Here is a 6,580-nt window from a genome sequence, read left to right on the forward strand (position 1 = left end):
GTTACAATTTGTTGTCATTGATATTGTTTACAAAAGTATAGAATTTCCTAGCAAATTTGCTAGTTGTGACAGATACGACCCGTATGGGTCGATTTGGTCAAGTCTACCGACGCAGGAGATAAGTTCTAGATTGATGTGGGAATAAGTTTTAATATTCCTTTAGGATTCAAGTTTCCTTTTTTACAGTTTCTTTTTATTAATGTATTAGTTTTGGATATTGATTAGGTTTTTTGTTATTAAGGATTTTTTTAGGTTTAGCTGGACATTATAAATAAAGCACCTTAGGAACACATTTTTCTTTATGCATGGAATAAAAGTCTTTGACTGTTTTTTTCGTAGAATTCCTTGTTTCTCGAATCACAGGCGGGTCGACTAAGGTTCTTACCTTTGGGAAGTATCTTAATCTTATTAAAGATCTATGTCAGATGCTGTTATTTCACCACCTGAAATATTAACAAAAAAAATAATAAAAAAGTTTCCAATTACAACTAAAAAGTTTCACTGCCCCTCTCCCAAAACAGAATCTAGACCTCAGGTAGCAATGCGAGTGAAAAGAGTGACAACAATACTAGTATAACTTACACCGACTCCAAAGGTGATTTGGAGACACAAAATAGGTATTTTAAACTTCTTTCAATCATTGAATTAAAAAGAGTTAGTCACAAGAATTGTCCTTGTGTTATACCCAAAGTTGCATATTCAATCCAACTTTTTTTTTTTTTTTTTTTTTTTTCTGTTTCATTTTGGTCCCTAACATTGGTTTTTGTTTCTGATTTATCACTGGTCCTGTAAAATGACATGTAACAATAGTTTAAAAATAAACAAATTATAGAAAATTTTACATTTTTGTTCCTCGAGTATGGCTGCTTTTTGCAATTTTGGTCCTAAAATGTTTTCTTTTGCATTTTTGGTCCTTATTTGACATTCGTGTAATGGTTTTGGTCCCGGTTCCAAATTAAGTGACAATTTTTTCTCTATGGGTGTGATTTTGCAATTTCGATCCCAAAAATAGCCATTTTACTAGGAACAAGGGCAAAAAACGTTATAAAAATCTTAAATAAGGACCAAATTAGCATGACACCCTTTTGGGACCAAAATTAAAAACATCAACTATACTCAGGGACCAAAAATGCAATGTACTTTAAAAAGAAACATATGAGGGTAGAAAATTCATTTTATTGTAGAAGTTGAACTAAACCTGAAATGTTGGGAATAACATAGAGACCATTCTTGTAATTACTCTAAAAAGAATAGAAGTTGGTAACAAATGTCTGCCTTATGATGGGTGCAATCTTTCATCGCCACCATTATGACGTTTTGGACTTTACCATTGTTCATGAAACCCCGAGAAATGACTATAATGCCCTTGATCATGAGCCACCCATTCTGAAGGAGACACCAATCAAGAGCAGTTACCCTGCTACTCTTGAATCTGTCTCTGAGTCAACCATAATCTAATCAAAGTTTCCCACTCGTTCCTTTTCTTCCCCTTGTTCCACATCAGCTTCTGAATGCATGAACACAACAACACCGCCTAAATAACAACAAATCCCTCAAAACAATTCACATATAGATTCAAGTGTCAATTCCCATTTTCATAAAAGAAGAAAGTCTTCAGCTTTTGCATCAGTCAAGATGGCCCACTTTGATTCCCCTGACCCTAAAACCAAATTTCCAGTGAAAGAAACCATGAATCTTGGTGATGAAACCAAGAATGATCTAAAAATATCGTGTTCACTATGTGAAAAACCCACTGGGTCTTGCGGAAAATGACTATTATGTCCCTTGTTCTTTGATGTCGTTATCAAAGGTGCAGTTGTTGTCAAGCTGGAAAGGGAGAGAAAAGGGTCTCACAAGTGTAGTTGTTGTGGTGTCTGACATTGCATGTGTTGATGGGAGAATTTGGAAAAGAAGTGGTGATGAAGGAATTTGGAGCAAAGAAGATGGTTGTTTATTTAGTACGGCTTTCTACCCTTTCTGTAGTGATCAAGTCAATTGCCTTGGGTTACATGTTGTGGCAACTGATTCCTCTAATGTGCAGCTTTTAAACACGGTATCATATCAATTCATACTATTATAATATCTTGTCGCATATCCAACTGATAATTATTGAGGGCATATTGGTCATTTTGTTGATTTATGTTTTGGGAGTTGGGAGTTGGGATGTGATGAATATGATCACAAAATATCTTTGATCCTTCAGAGATATACAACCAACTTATATAACTTTTCTATATGCAGGTGCTCTTTTATTCTGAAAGACTAGAAATCCAACATATCGATACATCAACAACAAATAACCTAATTTTGCATACGTTTCAAATCGAAAGTGACTCCCTAAAAACATTTGCAACTTTTGTCTTATTAAATCAGGCACACAGTCCCAGTCCAATACATACCAAATGCAATACAACCTGTTTTTTCATATACCGTCATGTGTAACAAAGGATTTTAATTGAAGGAAGTCTCACCTTCTAGTGTTACAAGTTTGAGTAAAGGCGTCTCACAAAATCCGTTTGAGAAATTTGCCTACACATCTCCACAAACCAACTCGATGGGCTGGAGAACCACAATATCTAAGGTCAAAAATCTCTAATATCTTGTTATTTATAGATTCATTAAACGTATTTTAAATTCTAGTTAAAGTTAAACTATGTTTGTTGATCATGCATATGAGATTACCAAAGAAAGTCCAAGTATCCACTACTGAATATTGATGCCTAACCTTACATGTAAATTCTCAATCATTGCTAAATTGGTTTTAAACCTATTTGGGAAATTTAGGATCTATGGTTATTATATTAACTTCATGATACATTTGAGGTGTATGACCAATAAAATGTGACTATTGTAGTTGTAACATTCTTTATGACCAGCCATAGTTTTAATTTTGTTGTTTATAATGTTGTTTTCCTGATTTTGGACATGTTAAATAATCAACTCTAATACGTTTTAATTAAAGAGATAATATTTTGATGTGGAAAGTTGGAATGATCAAATGATTAGTATTTAGTAGGTTAAGTGTTTTTAATGATAAATAAAATATTTTTTACTATAAAATAGCCAACAAGACCATAAAAGTAATATTTTGCTAAACATGAAATTATATTTCACTAATTCAACCATTTAAACCCTCTTCCAAGAAAACCAATGAGACCATTATGGACTATGAAAAAGAGAATACGGAAATGATAGATGTTGAAATGATGAAAGAAATATCTTACTTAAATTTGTATCACTCTTTATTGTCTAATCATTTCATATTTTCCTATTTGTTTTTCATTTTTCATTAGGTTTCATGATTTTTGTAGATGGTGGTTTCTGATAGTGAGGTCACAGATTAAATTTATGTAAATTTGTGCGTTCAAATGTTAAAGGTCATTCGAACGTATTTGCTATTGATATTTGATTATTTTTACTATTATTAATTTGGCTCAAACGGAAAAGGACAACTCTTTGCAGTTAGATAAAAAAAAAATTGTGATCGAATTTACTTTGACTGCATTGGTAAAATATGAAACAATTAAAGAAGTTTGCAATCACGTGGACATATTGCATACTCAAGTGGTACCGGTTAGAGTCATATATTCAAACACTTCAATCTAATACCATGAGGGGATAATGACTTGGGAGGGTAATAAGGTTTCCAGCTTGTCCGTATTAGGTCACTAAGGTTTTTTTTGTGCGTATTAGACCAATATGGTTGTTATTACCGTTTAGAAATAGTCCTTTTACCGGTTTTAATGGGTAAAAAGGACAATTTCTAAACGGTAATAGCAACCATATTGGTCTAATACGCACAAAAAAACCTTAGTGACCTAATACGGACAAACTGGAAACCTTATTGCCCTCCTAAGTCATTAACCCTAATTATTTAGAAAACATGCTTACTAATCAATGTGACTGATTTGTTTGACTGAAAATTTTGCTTCCATTTAAACTTATCTCACAACCCTTCCAGAACTTCTACGTCCAGAAACTCATATGATTGATGATCTTCATTACATAAATATGCAACATTTTATCAATAACTTCTTTTTTGTCATTTAAATGTTTACATGAACACATCCATATGTACAAAAACAAAATATCACTTTGATACCTACCATCAATGTCTACATTTGATAACGAATGGAAATGTAAAACCAACAGGGACTTGCAAATGATGCCTATTATCAATTATTTTATAAAAAGCAAAACCACAACATGAACTAAGAAATTGAAGTTGCAAAATTAATCAAAATCAGCACATAAACAAACACATACAGACTATATACAACACATAAACAGAAGTTTATAAAGCATGAAACTTAAGAAAAGTAAAAAACTTAAAGGAGACTTTATAGAAAGAAAGATCACTCTTACTTGCCACAAATGGTTGAAGACATCAACAAGAAGATCAATCTGACCATAGAATCCACATGTTGTCTGATTATGAATTCAGTAGATGAACTACTGAAACGTAAGAATTGCAATTCAACTCTATTAGCATTTGAAAAGGGAATTAGGGTTAAAAAAAAATTGGACCATTTCTTGATTTGTGTGTGTCATCCTTGCGCAGGGGCCATGCAAATCTTCCATGTATCGTTCCAATTTTATTGGATGTCCCCAAAGGGACGACTATAGATGAAGAGCTTCGCCATATAGAGGAGTAGCAGGTTATATGGGACGACGCGAGTTCTAAACGAAGTAGTTTACTATTGATGGTCATATATTCTTAATGTCTTTAAAATTAGTGTTAATGACTTAGGAGGGTAATAAGGTTTTCAGTTTGTCCGTATTGGGTTACTAAGGCTTTTTTTTTTGTGCGTATTAGACCAATATGGTTGTTATTACCGTTTAGAAATAATCCTTTTTACCCATTAAAACCGGTAAAAGGACTATTTGTAAACGGCAATAACAACCATATTGGTCTAATACGCACAAAAAAAACCTTAGTGACCTAATACGGACAAACTGGAAACCTTATTACCCTCCCAAGTCATTATCCCTACCATGAGTGTCCAAAATTTTTTCTCATTATTTTTTCTCATTATTTTAAACCATTTAATTTAATATGATATGGTTTTTTAAAACACATGTTTTAGTTGTTAAATTAAATTATTACGTAAGCTTTTTCAAATATTAGACCAACTAATAATCATCCCACTAAATACAATTATTTTGAAATTTTTTACAAATTCTCTTTTTCTTTTTTGCAAAGGGATGCCCAAAATTAGGGGTGATATATATGTGGTGTAAATGAAATATCACATATTAGGGAATATGATTTATCAAGGTAATTAACTTTTCGGTATGTTCACATCTGGGTAACTATCTTTTTTTTGTACATATGTAGGTAACAAACTTTTTGGAAGTGTTCACATATGACCATTATGACCTGCTATAGCAGGTTAAATCCTAGATGTGAACGCTTTCAACAAGTTTGTTACCTAGATGTGTACAAAAAAAATAGTTACCCAAATATGAACAAAACGAAAAGTAAAAATTAAATTACATGAATGGTCCCTGTGGTTTGGGGAATTTGTGGTTTTGGTCGCTAACTTATTTTTTTTTAACTGAAATGGTCCCTACTGTTTATTTTTGTTGCGCGTTTGGTCCCCATCTTACCTAAAAATACTATTGTGCCCTTATTAATTTATTTTTTTAATTAATATTCTTATCTATGTATTTATTTTTTACATATTCAAAAAAATTAATAGACCACACATATTTGTATCTCCTCCCCATTATCTATTTCTTTTCCATCTTTAGTAACATCGATGTCTTCACCGTCCTTTTTTTTTGGTACTTCAACTCTGGCGAACCAACACCATAACCTACTGTCTCTTCATCTTTAGTGGGTTGTGGTGCTGATTCGACGGAGTTGAAGGACCGAAAAAAGAAGTGATGATGAAGACGTCGATATCACTAAAGATGAAAAATAAATAGAAGTTGAGAAGGATGAAAGATGGGATGGTGATGAGATACAGATATGTGAGGTCTACTAATTTTTCTTAAACATATAAAGCATAAGTACATAAACAAGAAAATTAATTAAAAAAAATACCAAGGCAACAATAGTCTTTTTAGGTAAGACAGAGACCAAGTTCATAACAAAATTAAATAGTAGGGACCATCCGAGTTAAAAAATTAAATTAATTAAAAAATAAATAGTGGGGATCATCCGAGGAGATACAAATATGTGTGGTTTTTTTTTTTTTTTTTTAAATATGTAAAAAATAAATACATAGATAAGAAAATAAATTAAAAAAATAAATTAATAAGGGCACAAAAGTATTTTTAGGTAAAACGGTGATCAAACACGCAACAAAAGTAAACAGTAGGGACCATTTAAGTTAAAAAAAAATAAGTTAGCGACCAAAACCACAAATTCCCCCAAACCACAGGGACCATTCATGTAATTTAATTTTTACTTTTCGTTTGTTCATATTTGGGTAACTATTTTTTTTTGTACACATCTAGGTAACAAACTTATTGAAAACGTTCACATCTAAATATGTGTGGTTTTTTTTTTTTTTTTTTTAAATATGTAAAAAATAAATACATAGATAAGAAAATAAATTAAAAAAATAAATTA

General features: G+C 31.7%; 1 non-coding gene across 1 annotated transcript; it reads right to left on the bottom strand.

Annotated features, from left to right (window-relative positions):
* Nucleotides 1–4,515: 4,515 nt before the first annotated feature.
* Nucleotides 4,516–4,618, bottom strand: LOC111914804 (U6 spliceosomal RNA). Its single transcript, XR_002857950.1, has one exon. It is a non-coding gene; the product is annotated as a U6 spliceosomal RNA (small nuclear RNA).
* Between the last annotated feature and the right edge of the window lie 1,962 nt (nt 4,619–6,580).

The sequence above is a fragment of the Lactuca sativa genome, chromosome 2 (genome assembly GCF_002870075.4).
Source record: "Lactuca sativa cultivar Salinas chromosome 2, Lsat_Salinas_v11, whole genome shotgun sequence".
Lineage (NCBI taxonomy): Eukaryota > Viridiplantae > Streptophyta > Magnoliopsida > Asterales > Asteraceae > Lactuca > Lactuca sativa.